A 14863-nucleotide genomic window follows, 5' to 3' on the forward strand; every position below is an offset into this window, starting at 1 on the left:
ATAGTGCTGTCCAGCACGAGGCCTGAGGAAACGATGGAGAAAAAACCTGAGAACCAGAAACAGAAGCTCTAGAGCAACAAGGGAAGGAAAAGAGCAGTATCCGACCCAGCCAGTAGGAACACCAAAGCGGGTGCCATTGAAGTTTAGCCCACAGCCCACCACCAGCTCTCGGAAATTAAAGCATTCTTTCACAGTTGGATTTTTTTTCTCCTTAGAGTCACAAATGCTGTCCAGAAATCATCTTCTCTTCAGAATTTCCATTAAAAAATCTCAGCTGTACCCCAGTAAAAATTGTCAGGGTTCTATTTTGAATGTGTGCATTTATTTATATTAAATTGCATAAGCAGTGCTGTTCTTTGTAGACAAATCAGAAAATGCTGCTAAACGTCAATTTAAAAATTAAAGTCACCCACTATTCCACTGGGTATAATCACCCTTAATATTTTGCTCTATTTCTTTTGGGGATTTATTTTATGTATAGAGCTTTTTAAAATAAAAATGGTATTTTACTATTTTCCAGTCTTCCTTTTAATTCCAGTACATATTTCTGGCATCTTCTTCTGCTGATTGATATATTTAGATATCATTTTGATGCTTTTTTTTTAAAAGACTTTATTTATTTATTTGACAGAGATCACAAGTAGGCAGAGAGACAGACAGAGAGAGAGAGGGAGGCAGGCTCCCTGCTGAGCAGAGAGCCCGATGCGGGGCTCGATTCCAGGACTCTGGGATCATGACCTGAGCCAAAGGCAGAGGCCTCAACCCACTGAGCCACCCAGGCGCCCCTATTTTGATGCTTTTTGTAGAACAACAACTTCATTTTTTTGAAAGAATGACAAACTGCCTTTTTTTCTTTTAGTCAGTCATTATGAAGAAACAACTTCACAGTCATTCAGTATCCCATCCCTGAGAAACAGTAGTCAGCATCTGGTGAACACCATTCCAATTGGATAAAGAGAAACACTGATGAACTTCCTATGTCTTTATATATAAATATTATAAATAATATATTATAAATATAACTATTTAACTCAATTTTACTTGAACTAAGAACTAGGAGAAAGAATTTAAGAAGACACTGAAAAGAAGTAACAATTTTCAGGTCATATTTCTTAACTAGAGAAATTAGTTCCTAATGGCTCCTTGTACAGTTAAAAAGTAGAAGATTATAGAAAACATAATTTTGAAATCATTTGAGTTTTAAAAACTGTATGTTTAATATAGACTTCATCTATTTGCTCATGGCCATCAAGGATTTTAGGAAATTAGAACACATTTATATCCTACCTCTCCACCTACCTTTCAATATGTGATATGTTATAGTAGTATTTTTACACTGTTAAGGTAAATACTGTCCACAGTCTGTTCTATAAACATAAATTCCACTTGTGATTTTAGTTATAGACTTAATAGATATAGGACTTACCACTAGTTCTTTTCTCAAGTTCACTGAATTTAAACCTCTTATAGTTTGTCTTTAGTATTTCAAGATGGCTTGATGAGTACTCTCATCCTTGCTGTCTTGTAGGTTGAGAACCTCTGTTGAGTTCCGGCCTTACTTGAGAGACATCACTCTAGGACCCTCTGCCATTAATAGTTATTATGGAAAAGAGAACAAAAAGATTTTTTTTTTCCCCATTGAACCTAGCTTGGATTTTCTGCCTATAAGTTTGGTGTACAATTTAAAAAAAAAGAAATGAAACATTGTTTCAGATAGACCAACCTTGCCTAAACAGAAATCTTCCTGAGCATATCCACATTTTTAGACACAGAAACTCACTGTTAAGAAAAAAGAAATCCTGGGGCGCCTGGGTGGCTCAGTCAGTTCAACGTCTGCCTTAGGCTCAGATCGTGAGCCCAGAGTCTTGGGATTGAGCCCAGAGTCTGGCTCCCTGCTCAGCGGAGAGTCTGCTTCTCCCTGTCCCTCTGCTGCTCCCCCTGCAAATCTTTAAAAAAAAAAAAAAAAAAAAGACTGCCACTTTACTACCCCCCTAACTTCAAGCATTTGACAAAGTAGTTTTGTCATGGACCCACCTGAAAGGGTCTTGGATTTTCTTGGGATTCACAGTTTTGACAGATCCAGGGGACCTCTGATCGTGCAGGTCATGAAATTAGGGTAACTAAAGGGAAAATACAGAAAGAGGTTTCCAGGCCTAATTCTTAGTGCAGCTGATGGATTCCATCTAATTCCTCATCTTCGACCACAGTTACTCAAATGTGCCTGCTTAGGTTGGTTATTGGGGCTGTGAATTTTTAATACTGAATGTTCAGATCTCAGGGTGGCTTTTTCTTTGTTTCTTTTGTTTCTTAATACCTTAAAATCATCCTCTCAGGAAGCCTACTTTGCTCTGACTTTTGGAAACATTCCCACTATACCAATAACCTAGAATTACCAACTGCAGTTTCTTTATCTAAATTATTAGACATAACTTTCGCTCATGTCTCCATTGGTAATGTATTGTTGTGATGCAGCCATTCTGGACCCTTGCCAGGTTGAATCTGGAGTCTGCCACTTACAAGCTTGAGTGATTTGGGGCAAGTTAAATGACAGTCCCCGCTCCAGCCCCCAATAAATGCGGCTAAGAATAATACCTACCTTCTGCAGTTGTAATAACCAAGTGCGTACTTTATTATAAAGCGTATAACACTTTACGTGCCTAGCACAACAGTAAGTGCTCAGAAATGACCATTTTCCCGTCCTGTCTGTGGTATTATGTAATTCTATACTATAAAAAAATTTTTCCTCTACTTTAGTTCAAAATGGCACTGTGAAAGTTCTGTTCCTATCCCAGTTTTAAAATCATTAGATTTAAAAGATTAGACTTTTATCTCCTCACTAGCTGCTGCTAGTCTGAAGACTTAATAACGAGTGTGTAAATATGTTTTCTGTTTTTGTTTTCAGTAGAGTTTTCTCTTCACTCCACAAGGGAAAAAAGAATCATATTACCTAATAATGAGTTCTCTCAGCATTCAGAAGTTGGAAACTCCAGTAACCAATACTGTGACAGAACTTGCCTGTGTCATTCTCTTAAAACTCAGTCTGAGGATCTGAAAGTAGATCTTCATTATTCCCATCCCCCTCCTGGATTTAAAAAAAAAAAAAAGAAAGAAAGAAAGAAAGAAAAGAAAAAGGCAGATTGGAGGATGGGCTTGGGTTTTGGGCCATTCCAAAGCTGTTCCTCGTACTGAATCTCAGAAGACACTACTTTTTCAAGACCCACAGCTGTCTCCTTATCCTGTATGCATTCAAGCCAGCAGTCAGGTTGCCTCGGGACATTTTTGACAAATGTGGACCAGGCTTTGTTCTCAGAGTAAGGTTTGCAACTCTTTCTAAAATCAACCAGAGTTGCCGAATGTGGTGCATTAGATGGGGCTAATAACAGAGGTCTCTACAGCATTCTGTCTCGAGAAAAAAAAAAAAAAAAGAAATAGATGGAATCATAGTGCACTTGAAAGAACAGTTCGAATTTTTAAAAAATTCTTGAAATTTTCTTAATTTAAAAAAATCACCCAAGCTATGGCGTCTTAATTGTAGTTGGCCTAAAGGTATGAAATCGTATGTGCTGAAAATCACAAACCATAAACAAATGGATTAAAAAAAGCAACATGCCACTTTTATTTAACAGTTCCTAAGTTATATCGTAATATCTCAATAGCCAGTGGGTCCTGAAATGGTGGTAAACTACGGGGAAGCCAAGCTGAACAAGTAAGGAACAATAGACCTGAGCTCCCTCCATCAGAGCTCACCTGCTGTGCATTTACAGCCCAAGACCAAGACCTCACACTGCTCTCACTGGTTCAGCAGTGGACCAGTACAATAAAGGGGGGGTTGTAGTGTGACCCTAGGTCATCCTCATTCAAGTATTATTACTTGTTTTCAGTTTTAACACCGTGAGAATTTTGACACTCACTTTCAAAAACTTAACAGGATTCGGGGACGCCTGGGTGGCTCAGTGGGTTAAAGCCTCAGCCTTCAGCTCAGGTCATGATCTCAGGGTCCTGGGATCGAGCCCTTCCTCTGGCTCCCTGCTCAGCAGGAAACCTGCTTCCTCTTCTCTCTCTGTCTGCCTTTCTGCCTACTTGTGATCTCTGTCTGTCAAATAAATAAATAAAATCTTAAAAAAAAAACTGATATGATTCATTGATAACCATTACCAAAGTTCTAAATATATTATTACATATTTTAAAATATTTCTTTCTATGTTAAAGGGAAAAAAAAAAAACAAACCTCAACACCACTTGCCATGTGGTTTTAATTTTATCAGACTCTAGGAATTTTGGAAACTGTCTTTGCCTCGATGTTGGAAGAAAGTATTTTTCCTACAACAGCCAAGTCTTTCATACTTGAACTATTGGATCAGTCTCCCCTTGCACAGAGCCTCTTGCTACAAAAGAAAGAGTGGCAACTGTAGGATTTACAAAAACGTTTGCAGTTTGCCTTGTTGAGCAAACTGCCTGCCTAGTAATAGAATGCAGGACTAAAAATGGGTGCATATTTGACCAAACTCGCTGCCTAAAGAGGGCGTGGGTTTCGTGCCTCCCTGCCCTCCAAAACCAGTGTGGATGTCTGTTCAAAGACATCATGTAATTCTATACAATATAGAATGTACCATATAGGTACATCAGGAAAACTCGCTGTCCAGTTTTTCTTCAGCAGGAGCGTCTGAGGAAATAGACACTACATGTGAAGCCCAGGATATACATTTATCTTTTCAGGAATGGTTTCATGTCTATCCGTGGCTAAGCATATTAAAGTATGAACCAGAAAACTCCAAAAGTCCACGAACAGTTCGTACCACACGCCCTGGGGAATTGTCAGCCCGAAGTGGCTGGGTACCAGCGCGCTGGTTGTTTACTTTGTACTCGGATTCAGATGGGTACCAGGAGTGTAGACACTCCAACCTGATTAAGGGGGCCCCCTTAGGGAATCGAACCACCCAGGGGAGAGACACAGGGCTACCCCTCAAGGGAAGTATACCTAGGCAGATGATATTTAAAGTATAAAATACAGCAACAACTGCCCAAGACAGTATATAATTAACTGTTAAAATGTGTGGCTACATTGGGCTGTAAATGCTACTCAGAAGCAAAGAAGAGAAATATCATGGGCTGGTACAATTGGTGCCTTCCCTGCAGGCCTGCCCTGGCCGAGCCATGCCTTCCTGAGCGTGGACCCTGTGTGCCTGGCCAGGAGCACGTTGGGGCTGGGGATCAGTTCCCATTGCCCCGGCTGGCTTAGGGCCTTGTGCCTTGAATAATCTGACAAGTGTCCAGGGTGACTGTGCTCCCTCAGCATCCTTCCGTGTGGGACATGCCGCCCCGCTCGCAGAGGACCTGTGTGTTTTCCTGCCATTCACATTTGGGAGCTCCCTTTTCACGGAACCCTTCTTTGCCCCTCTTCCTCTCCAGGTGCCTGCCTTTTCTTATTTGCCTTCATAGTTGTCTCTCTAACGTTAGCCTCTGTGTGCCTCCTGAGCGCCTGTCACAGTGCTGTGCACGGAGTAGGCGATGAGATATTAAATAGACTAGTTCACACCTCACACTTGTGCATGATGTCAGAGGAGGAATAGTAGAGAAAGTAGGGAAATGTGAATGCTTTTAACCTTAACAAGGAGAGGGACAAGTGATACCTGTTATCCTAGCCTGGGTACACTGGGATTATGTGTTCGGAGATTTTCTAATTGTGTATTTCCACATTAACTTTATGGATGCTACAGTTTCTCACCTACTGAGACAGCACGTGTCGGTACCACATTCTTGGACTCCAGGCATCATGTGCCAAGTCCTCTCACGGGGGCGCTGTGTCCACTTCTCCCCAACCCCTCACACAGCACCCAGGGTAATGTGCTTAGTTCTACAGAGCTCGATAGTTAGTCTGTATCGTAACATTCAACCAGGTAAGTCTTGTGAATGATTGGAGTGCAAGGGCTTTGCTGTTGGACATGTGCATTTAAGGGAAAATAAGATGTTTTGGTAGGTGAACCCTAGCCTAGATTTACTTAGTTCCTTTTCCAGCCCCTCTGCACCCTGAATTAGTCAGCAGGGAACAAAAGACACTTTCAGTAAAATGAGTAGGACAGTTGTGTGGAATGGGCACTGCATAGAGAACATTAAGAAGCATGAGATTTTTGTCTTATTAAAGTTCAAGGGTTTTTGTTTTTGTTTTTGTTTTTAAAGATTGTATTTATTTGAGGAAGCATGGGCAGGGGAAGAGGGAGAAGCAGACTCCCAACTGAGCAGAGAGCCTGATGTGGGGCTCCATCCCAGGACCCTGAGATCACGACCTGAGCCGGAGGCAGACACTTAACTGACTGAGCTACTCAGGTGCCCCTAAAGTTCAAGTTTTTGTGGGGCGCCAGGGTGCTCAGGTTAAGCAACCAGCTCCTGATTCTAGCTCAGGTAACGATCTCGGGTCCTGGGATCAATCGATGCCCACATCGGGGTCCGAGCCCAGCACAGAGTCTATTTGAGGTGTCTCCTCCTCCCTTTGTACCTCCCCCCACCACCATTCGCACATGCGCTGTCTCTAAAAATAAATAAAAACATCTTTTTTAAAATTCAAATTTTTGCGTCCCATATTGAAAAACAAGCAAGGGTGTGTGGGGAGGGGAGTGCTCTAAATGCTGCCTGGGGTGTGGGATGGGTTTAGGTTTCTGCAAAGGATGTCTTTGACCTACATGTGCTATATCCTCGGTTACCCAGAGCAGAGGCACCTCAGGCGAGGGAAGCACGTGACCCCGAGCCAGGGGAGGACTCTTCTGCCGGTTAATGCATTCTGAGAGGCGAGCTGGGGACCGCAGTTGCATACAACTAGTTTAGGTCACATGAGACCCTGACACTGTTAAGGAAACCGGAGGGGAGGTATATGAGTACATTGAAATGTTCATGAAGAATTGTTGCTGATAGCTAATCCATTTCCTTAAAGATTGGCTTTTTAAGGGTAAGATTTCCCGAAAGCATAAACGATATTTCTGTGATCATGTAAGATGTGATTTCTGTATAACAAGTTTCCCCTAGATCACATGAGCATCTTTATAGGCCCCATAATATTAGGGTCGAGATGGTTAGTGATTCTAGCAACTTAACCAAGTAATATATGGAGTGTGAAACAGATAATTCTAACACATTGAAAGTGGGTGTTTTCTGGGTTTCAGAACACTGTCTCATAGTTTCCCGGTGCACTATATTTAGCAGAGGCTTTTTATAATTCACTGCTACTAATTAATAATTTTTCCACTTCCCAGTGGCTGCCCACTGTAGATCTGGTATCAGAACATACTATCAATTGGAAGACTGGTGATTTTTTATTGCATTAGTGGAAGTTGATCTTACTGATAGATTGCTGAGAAGTTACAGTTGTTTTTGACCAAAAAAATGATTGGCTTTTGTTAACAGTATCTCTTAAGCATCCTCATAAAAAGCCGTAGTATAAGACACTGGGACAATCAAAATATGAGGCTCCCCAGGTTCACTGAACTGGTGAAATGTATACTGGCTGCTTGATCTCCAAACCAATTTTAGCAGAGTTCCAGAAGTTTCTTCACAGCTCAATCTCAAGGACAGAATTCCTAATTTTTCCCTCACTTTCCTCTTGCACACGACCAACCCAGGGTAACCATTGTCTATGGCAGTAATGCAAGCTGCTTCTCTCCGCACTGCACTTCTCTGATTTTGGAATGGCTGGCTGAATGGTCGTCTACCAGATAAGAGTATGGCCCAAACTTTCTTGATCATGCCCCCAATTGATAAAAATTATTTTGGTTTTTATTGACATCATACTTGATAGAATTTTTGCATCCTCTTTGATATAAAACATTTAATGATTTTTTTTAATTTGATTCATTCTGCAACAGCGATTCGATAGTCTGGTTCTAAATTCGGCTTAATTCATGACTTAATTTTAATGTCTCATAAATAAAAAGACACCACAGAAGCTGTGTGGCTGTAAATGAAACTGTATCATTGGTTGTGCCTTCTAAATCATAGCGCTCATTTTCAGTCCCACTCACCACCTATGAAAAGATTTCTTACTGAAATTTTGCTAATAAATTCCCATCTTCGTAGGTATCCATCAGCTGTTCTTTCAAACATATGGAAGGTTGTTGTGTCACATTTATTCATTTTTAACAAATGACTTTAAAAACCTCATTGAAACTCTTTTCTCCAAAATACTTTTCCCCAGCTTTATAAAATTTATACATAACGTGGTCTTTTTCTAGTGTCTCACCTTACATTGGCTTGGACAGCAGAATCCCATCACACTGAAAACATTTCCAAATACCCATTTCCAAAATGCACTTTGCACAGCGCACATTTCCTAGCGCTGACTCTCGTTCACTGTTAAAATGCTCTTTGACCTTGAAGAGAGAGATTAAATATGTTTATTTGTATAAAAGTGTCAGCCACATAGGCTGCTCCTTCAGCCCCTTGTCCTGACAAAAGGAAGGTCAGCGTATATGGAACACTTATCGTTTTGTACAAGAAAAATGTGCAGCTCATCCTTAAGTTAGACGGTGTTCTAAGTAGTTTGCCGTCACATAATTAGGAAGCCTCTGGTGGCTCAAAATATTTCCTGATTATCCCCCTCCTCCTTTTGAAGTGTTGTCAGGATTCTAATCTTTCAGATAATAGAATCTGTAAATTACCTAACTAGGGACACATTAATGGAGATAAATAGCAGCACACTGAGAGTGAACAGAGGGGTAGGGGCTCCGCAAGGCTCCTGGATACCACACGGGCCTCTGAGAGGTCCGCGTGCCATCATGATTCCGTAAAGTAAATACAGACAAACTTAGTAGCTTGGTTTTTGTTTGTTTGTTTTTGTTTTTTTTTAAGATGCAGCCCATAGGTTTTGATAGTTTCTTTCTGCCCCCTGTGGATGGTTATATGCCTCCTACTCCTGGAGAGACCATGGTTTCCACTAGTGTTCCTCAACTGGGGCTGTATATGAGACCACTGGCAGGGGGTGTGGGGGGCGGATTTAAAAACCTTGGCCACCTCCCAGGCCAATTAAGTCAGAGTCTCCAAGGGTGGGATGTAGCCTTGAGCGTTTTTTAAAGTTCCCTAGATGATTCTGATGTTCAGCCAAGTACTCACACTTGGTAAGAGGATTATGTCAGCTCTCCCTGCTGGCCTGCTCTCCAGGACATGGCATGTCACAAGTGGCATCTGAGTCCAGAGGGGCCTCCGGCTCCTAGGTGGGATTGTCACTGCTGTTGCCCGTCACAGGGAATCGCACTGTGAACAAAAAAATAGCACTCTCCTCCTCTGTAAAACCAAGACGGTAGTTTGGTCTTTTCTTGGCCTTTCTGCTTCATTGATTGAATAAAGCAGGGAACACAGCATGATTTGGGCTCTTCATTGCAAAATGAACTACAGTTATTGTGGAGAGGCCAGGACTTATATAGAATGACTCCCGCAGGGGCACCTGGGTGGCTCAGTTAATTGAGTGTCTCTGCCTTTGGCTCAGGTCATGATCCCAGGGTCCTGGGATCCAGCACCGCCCGCCCCCCGCATCTGTCTCCTTGCTCAGCCGGGAGCCCACTTCTCCCTTTCCCTCTGCGAGTCTCTCAAGCTCTCTCTCTTTCTCTCTCTCTCTCAAATAAATACAATATTAAAAAAAAAATAAGAATGACTCCCCCCAAAAATGTTGAGTTAGAAGTATGATCAGGAGTGGAATAAAAAGACATATTTTATTGATAGCTTTGGTGGAAATTTCTGGTTTTTTTTTTTTTTAATTTCTTTCTTCCTTCCCTTCCCTTTCCCCTTCCCTTTTTTCCCTTTCCCTTTCTTAAATTTCTTTCTTTTCTTCCAGCTGTGTATGCAGTCCTGCACTATCAGATAAGAATAACTTTTGAGTAAAATTAACATATTTATGACTCAAAGATATTTCTTATAGGCCAAGTTGGTATTCAGATCTTACCCTTTGCTAACACTGTACCAGTGTTAAAATCTTTTCAATTATGTTAGAGCTCTTGGCCCAAGTTCTTTGAGTGACCCCAGCAGCCTGGTCCTACCGGGGGACATTTATGGCCCGTTTGTCGTCCACCAGTTAAAAGGTTGTTCTGACACATAGCAAGGGAAGTTCAGAGCCCTACTTTTTTCTGTTTGATCAGTGCCCAGGCCATACAACTGGGCAAATATTTTAATTTCAGCCCAGATTCGGTCTGAATGTGTAATCATAACGGCAGGGCATCTCTATTAGTCTCTCATCCAATAGTTCAGCTACAGAAGTCAAGGTTAAGAAAATAGTGCTATACTGCTTAAAAGAATAGTCCAAGATCCTACCAGAGCTCCAGCCAGACCTCCCAACATTGGCAGGACTGCTTCCTCTGTCCGGTACTGGCCATGATTTCTTCTTACCCTCGGTCTTGTCAGATGTTATTTCTGGACAGGTACATCAGAATGAAGGCAGTTGAGTTCAGTTGTAGAAATATATATTAAGTAGCCCTAGCATTGTGCTAAAATGTTAAGAGTAGACAGTTCCTGCTCTCAGGTCATTTACAGCATTGTTGGAAATTCTCGGTGCACAAACGTGAGACATTTAAAAAGCAGTGTCCAGCAAGTATACAGCTCAGTGTCCCCCGGGTGTCTCAGGAAGTCTCTCAGTGCCCTGAGAAGGTAATTATTAGGAAAGTTTTAAATGAGAAGATGGATTGGATTCTTGGAAGACTGAGGGCCCACCACACATCCTTTCTTTACCAGATCTGTATGTTAGCTTCGTAATTAATTAAGAACTGCTGACTGGTGACTAATGAGTTCCTTCCTAAACCCCAGATTCCAGTGCTATGTTGTTTCACTTGGATTGTTTCTGTTTGAAATTTTGAATATATTGCTTGAAGAGTTCCCCTTCTACCAATTTTTTTTTATCTCTCTATGATCCATACTTCTTAAATCTGATATTAATGAGTGGAAAATAAAACGTAATCGGTCATGAACTCAGATAAATGATTTCAAAGTTTGTGTCTGTAGGTGCACCACTGTTTTTAACCTTATTCCACTACCAACTTCTACTGCCTCTTCTTTTTGTTTTCTCTCCTCACAGTGTTCTGCCTTAGGCAAAAAGAAATGAATTTCTTCCTTTACCTCCTTTGCCTAGCAAGAGATCGTTTTAATCAAAGATGCTGAAACTCTAGAAAGGTTGCTTTTTTCCTACCACCAAGTCAAGGGAATTTTAAAATATTTTATTTTAAGATTTTATTTATTTGTCAGGGAGAGAAAGAGAGCACAAGCAGGGGGAGCAGCAGGCAGAGGGAGATGGAGAAGCAGGCTCCCCGCTGAGCAAGGAGCCCAAAGCGGGACTTGATCCCAGGATCCCGGGATCATGACCTGAACTGAAGGCAGACGCTTAACCAACTGAGCCACCCAGGTGTCCTGGGAATTTTGAAATATTTTAAATCTATGTGGACGCTGTAGACAGGAAGAGAGTGGTCATCTCGTACCGTTCACAAGCACAGAAGAGGTTAGGGGAAGGTTATCCTCCTGCTGGGAGTCAGTCTATAAAGGTTCCTTGGAGTGGGGATCCAAATGTTATCAGAGACGGACTGTAGCCCAGACGGCACAGTAAAAAGGAAGTAGGTCCTAAACTTAGAAATTACATGAGAGCTTTTCAAAAATAGATATATAGCTAAGAACACATAAAAGAAGCAATATGCATTTTTTATCTTCCTGAAAAAGCAATGCAAATTGCAAAGACCTTTTGAGTTATATTAAGATAGATATGATTTGGTTTTATTTCATGGCCCATGCTACGTCACCAACCTTTCATGGGAAACTTAATGGAATTTAACGGGAAGAGTACATCTGGATATATTGTATTTGGTAAAATCTTCATGCACATCTATTTGGGTATCTCAGAAGAGGTTTTTGTCAGGTTGTGCTCTTTGCATGTTTTGAAAACTCACATGGAGATGAATATAGTATAATGAGTTTGGGGCTTACCTTTGGAGAATAAGAAATTTTTTCTTACATGTTAACTAACGGCAACATACTTTAGTTGGAAAAACAATTGTAACTCATTCCCAGTGGTCACTATAATTAATTGTATATAACCCATAATTTAAGTAAGAGTGTAAAACAGCATGTCCTTTAAGATACAAGATACAAAGCTGATAATGGTATATATAGCATGTTGGTAGGAACTGTAGAAGTTATTTTGAAATTTTTGGAATAGATTCTCAAAATTTGAAACCTCCAAAATACTTGTTTCACTGCATACAAAAAAAAAAAAAAAAAAGACGAGGAAGACTAGGTGAGGATATTCCATCATCCTTCCCCTTGGATCAGACCTGAAGTTCAAATGAAGGGTTACTTCTGTATACTGAGCCGTTAGTGTGTGCATGTTACTCTGCTGTTTTATGAACAGTATTACATTTAAGCTTCATAACAATGTTGTGATGACCTTATATGACAACCCCACTCTAGGCATAAGGAAATTGAGCCTTGGAGAGGTCCTAAAGTAAGTCAGTGGGAGCATGGGAGAAACTCGGTGTTTGCCTCCGAAGCCACAGGCTCTTGGCCACAGCGCCACAGCACGTGATACATTGAAATAGTCATTTCAGCCCCTAATAAAGCCAAACCATGTGGGACCATTCCGTTCCTAACGCAAGCCCTGGTGCCCTCCATTCAAACTGCGTGGACTGGAACTCACAGCCAGAGCATTCAAAGTCCAGTGTCACTGCAGCTCTAGGGAATACATTAAGGGGAAAACACATTGGAAGAGCCCCAGTGCACGACATTTTTAATGGATCATGGTGAGGAAACCGAGGAAATGCCTCCTGCTAGGAGTTGGATTCAGTGTAATTCTTGCTTCCTCTTATGCAGAGTGCAGAAGCCTCCTTACACAACATGCAGTAGGAGCATCACACGAGCCCTGCAGGGGGTGAGGGCTGGGCATGAGGTCACATTACTTCAGGGTGCAGGGCCACCCAGGTAATGGGAAGATGGCCAGGGTCTAGTCCTTACCACAACAGAATTAATTTGGGCATTATGGGAGATAAAATATTCTTTGCTTCCATAAAGAATTTCGTCCTCTCCTCTTCATATTGACAATGGTGTAGGGTAGATTGTAGCCCGCCTGCTGTAGCCTCTTGTCCTCTTGGAATACGGGTTCAGTTGTTCCATCTCCTCCAGGGTCTCAAGAGAGGTAAGACATGTGCTTCTTTGTTCCATGGAAGGCTCTTGATTTTAGCTGTGGAGCTCTTAAAAAAAAACTGTGATCCAGAAGGAGGTCTGCATTTCATCAACTTATTACCGCTAGTCTCCTTGGTTCCCTCAGGCCGCGTCTACACCATACACGGGCTGATCCCACGTCCCTGCTTGCTGGGGAATGCTTGCAGGTTGCACCTGGTGCCCCAGTATCTCATCAGTTTAGTATTTGTTCCATCTTCTCATTTTTAAAAGGAAGCATTCTTCTTATTAAAATAAACGGATGGATTTGGTGGGTTTTCACTTTGTATTCCCAGATTCTATTCATACAGTTGAACAGACTTCTCACTTCAACACTTGGTGCAATCTAGAAGATGTTCCAACTTTTCCCCAAATCCTTCCAGATGCGGTGTCACTGCATCTCCCTTTCAAAGGCAGCGTGTGGGCACTCGGTGCTAATATGGTGTAGGCTTGGGCAAGAGTGAGTCGGGACAGCCAACTCTTTCCAGCCAGTGGGGTGTTGGAGAAGGATGTGTTGTGTTTGCTTTACCATCTGTGGGTTGTTACTGGCTAATTATCCTGTGCGCTGGTCTGTAAGCTGTGAGGTCCACTGAGATACCAGACCTTCAGTGAGCAGTGTTAGTGGGAAATTATGTTAGATATAATTGAAGTGTATGGAAAGTCAAGGCCAGACTGTCTCTCCATGGTGGTCTGGGAGCATTGGCTTTGATAGTTTTGTCATTTATTCTTTGGTGGCAATCTGTTGACTATTTGTTTTAATGTTTGGAGAATGCTTTTATTTTGCAATAAATCTTTTTGGCCATAATAAGCTTTTAAAAAAAAGAAAAAACCTGAAAGCATATGTTTAACAAAAAATTAAATGTTGAATTTTTGTTTCTCAAGGAAGTTAACAGTAATGTATAACTTGTACAAAATTGTTTAATATTTAGCACCCATCATGTTTACCGTAATGACATCAGCAACCACCAAAATTCCAAAGACCCAGATCTGCTGAGGAAGTATCAGCGTCTACTTCCAAAATTAGCTTTAATTTCAGAATATTGTACCCAAAATAACATTTTAGCATGGGCAGCTGCAGAAAGTGCATTTTTATATTACTCTGTGAAGCATGACTTTTCACTTAGATCAAGTGATCCATGTTAATTTAGCTCATTTTTTTATTCCAAGTTTTCTTATGCATGTACCAAAAAAAAAAGAAAGAAGAAGAAGAAGAAGAGGAAGAAGCAGTAGCTATGAATCTGTGAACTCCCTTAGCAGAAGAAAATCTTTGCAAACAATTTTGGTTTGATGCCCCCCCCAATTCAGGCAATCAAGGTGGAGCTTTTGAAAGTTCATTCTGATAAAGAGAAGTATCTATCATTATTTGAAATACTATGGTAAACACTTTTGCTTCTTTAAAAATTGTTGAGAGTGAAAGTATTTAGTGATAAGAATATGAATATAGTTTCTAATGGAGCACAGTACAGTAAAACATTTATTAAACTGAGAGGCCTATGGAGAGAATGTGCTTGGAATTAGTTACAACATACAAATAAGTCATATTTGTGCCCGAACAAACTGTGATAATCTACCAATAATGAGTTTTGTCTCTTGAAATATTTGTGATAAAGGAATATTCTACACTAATACAAAAAGAGAGTTCTGTGGAAATATTTGAACTTAAATATTTCAACTTAAATAGTTGAAAAATAGTAGA

General features: G+C 41.0%; 1 protein-coding gene and 1 long non-coding RNA gene across 2 annotated transcripts in view; both read left to right on the forward strand.

Annotated features, from left to right (window-relative positions):
- GNAQ (G protein subunit alpha q) overlaps nt 1–14863 on the forward strand; it is a 304893-nt gene that overhangs the window by 182437 nt on the left and 107593 nt on the right. The window lies entirely within an intron of this gene.
- Nucleotides 4063–9119, forward strand: LOC116569887. Its single transcript, XR_004277236.1, has 3 exons — nt 4063–5554; nt 6608–6611; nt 9107–9119. It is a non-coding gene; the product is annotated as an uncharacterized LOC116569887 (long non-coding RNA).

This window comes from Mustela erminea, chromosome 12 (assembly GCF_009829155.1).
Source record: "Mustela erminea isolate mMusErm1 chromosome 12, mMusErm1.Pri, whole genome shotgun sequence".
Taxonomy (NCBI): Eukaryota; Metazoa; Chordata; class Mammalia; order Carnivora; family Mustelidae; genus Mustela; species Mustela erminea.